Raw genomic sequence first — 2,276 nt, 5'->3', positions numbered from 1 at the left:
CCCGAGCATCACCTTCACTGCAGCACAGAATCACAAGGTTGGAAAGGACCTCCAAGATCATCCGATCCAACCGTACACCCATCACCACTATTTCTCCACTGAACCCCTCAGGACAACATCTACGAGTGCATCCCACAGCTCCTCCCTTGGAGTGCATTGGGATGCTCCACTTTAACACACCGTTTAGGTGTCGTACAAGGGGAAAAGAATGAGAACGAGGTGGGAACACCCATCTTTTCCTCATCTGACATTGGGTCAGAGGGTATGCATCAGCCCTCCCTGACCCCCCCCCCCCCCCAACCCATCCTGAAGCACAGCAGCATCTGCCCTATAACAGCACTGAATGCAGTGATGTGCCACGGGCTGGGCTGAAGGGATGGACACCCCACATTCCCTGATGGGGAGGAAAAAAAGTAGAGAGATGGAGAAGGAATTCAAGAGCAGCAGGAGGGCTGGGATGCTGGTTTCCAGGGAGACAGCTCCAGTGCTCCATCCTTCCATCCCACATGGAGTGTGGCTGCAGCTCTGCCCCTGCTCCATCCCATCCTGGTCCCCTATGGTGAAAAGAGAGCTGCAGTGCAATATGCTGCCGGATTTCCCCCCTGGAGCAGAGCACTGACTTTTCTCTTGGTCCCCTTTTGTGTCCTGATCAGCCCAGCCTCATGCACAGGGGCCCAATGAAGTACCCACATACGCACCTGATTCATTCTTGCACCAACACCCAATTCATTCACGTTTCACTGCTCCATTACATCCTGCTCGAGCAGCCAACGGGTTCACATCAGAGCTGCCAGCTCTGCCCCAGCTCCCAACCACCACATGCATGAGTGAACCTTTGCAGCACAGCCAAGCACCCGATTTGCTCTCGCATCAGCACCTGGCAGCATCACATCCCCTGCGAGCACCCCGCTGGTCATCGCACGAGCAAACAGCTCTTGCATGCATGACACTGGAGCACCATGTGTTGGATGTAGGGATTCGGAGAAGCAGGAGCTGCCTTTTGCAGATGGCAGCTGTGAGATGCATGCAACGTCCCAGTGCCTGCAGGAAGCTCAGCCCTGCCTGGCAGCGGTGGCAGAGAGGGGAGGATGCACAGACATACAGGGGGTGCAGAAGGGGATGGATGCGTGGGATGAAGCAGGTATCTACAGCACGGCCCCGGCTCTCCCAGCTTGTTCCCCTCCCCTCACAAAGGCCGAGAAGGAGGAGAATGCCACAGAATAGCGCAGGGCCCATGAAAGCCCCCCGACAAACCCCATTGAAGCCGCGGTCCCGTTCCCATCTGTCAGAGGCCGCCCGGTGAATGGATGTGGGGGGGTGGGAGGGAGGGTGGGGGCTGCCACAAAGAGGAAGAGACTGATTATGCTGTTATTTCTCCACTTTCAAACCCCATTAGGGGGACACGCCGGGCTTTTCTCAGGGTCTTTGGGATGCTTAAGCTGCCCATTTAGCAGCGGGAACGGTCCAATTAAAAGAAAGACAAAAGAGGAGCCCGGCCTATCTTAATTGAAATGGGTTTCAGTCTAATGAGGATTAGGTTCAAGAACAGACCTAAGGGAGCAATCCAATACCCATTACCCTCCCGGGCTGTACCACCACCAGAGCCGCAGTGCGAGAGCCCTTCAGCCAGCGAGGGGCAGTGGGAGCTTCTGCAGCCCCGGGCCCACGAGGAGGCTCCCACCGTTTCCATTTGCCTCTTTATTTAGTAGCAAACCTCTCTGCAAAGGCCTGCCTGCAGCCCTGCCCTACTCCCCAGCTCACCCTCTGCACACCCATCCTTTTGCTGTGCTCTCTGCCCTGCAGACACCCACCCTGCACGGTTGAGAAAGTCCTCTGTGGCTCGGGGTGCAACGTGCACAGCTCTGCTTTGCTTTGCAGCTTGCTGAAGTAGGAACATCCTGCTCCGTGTCCACGGGAGTGATGTGGAACGAGGTTACAGATAACCAAGAAGTTGGACTTGATCTTCGTAGGAACTTCCAACTCTTCTGTTCTACTCTATTCTATCCTACTTTTTGTATTTCATCCCACTCCACTCCATTTCAAGCCATCCCACCCCATCTTGCTCCACCCCATCCCACTCTATCTCATCTCATTCCATCCGTTTTCAACCCATCTCACTCCATTCCACCCCATCCCATCTCATTCCATCTCATTTCACCCCATCCCAACCCTTCCCATCCCATCCCATCCCATCCCATCCCATCCCATCCCATCCCATCCCATTTCACTCCATCCCATCCCATCCCATCCCATCCCATCCCATCCCATCCCATCCC

This window comes from Centrocercus urophasianus, unplaced genomic scaffold, assembly GCF_019232065.1.
Source record: "Centrocercus urophasianus isolate 14NV4802_14NV808 unplaced genomic scaffold, USGS_Curo_1.0 seq_36, whole genome shotgun sequence".
NCBI classification, from domain to species: Eukaryota; Metazoa; Chordata; class Aves; order Galliformes; family Phasianidae; genus Centrocercus; species Centrocercus urophasianus.
The sequence above is the reverse complement of the archived record's forward strand: the minus strand, read 5'-3'. Positions refer to the sequence as shown.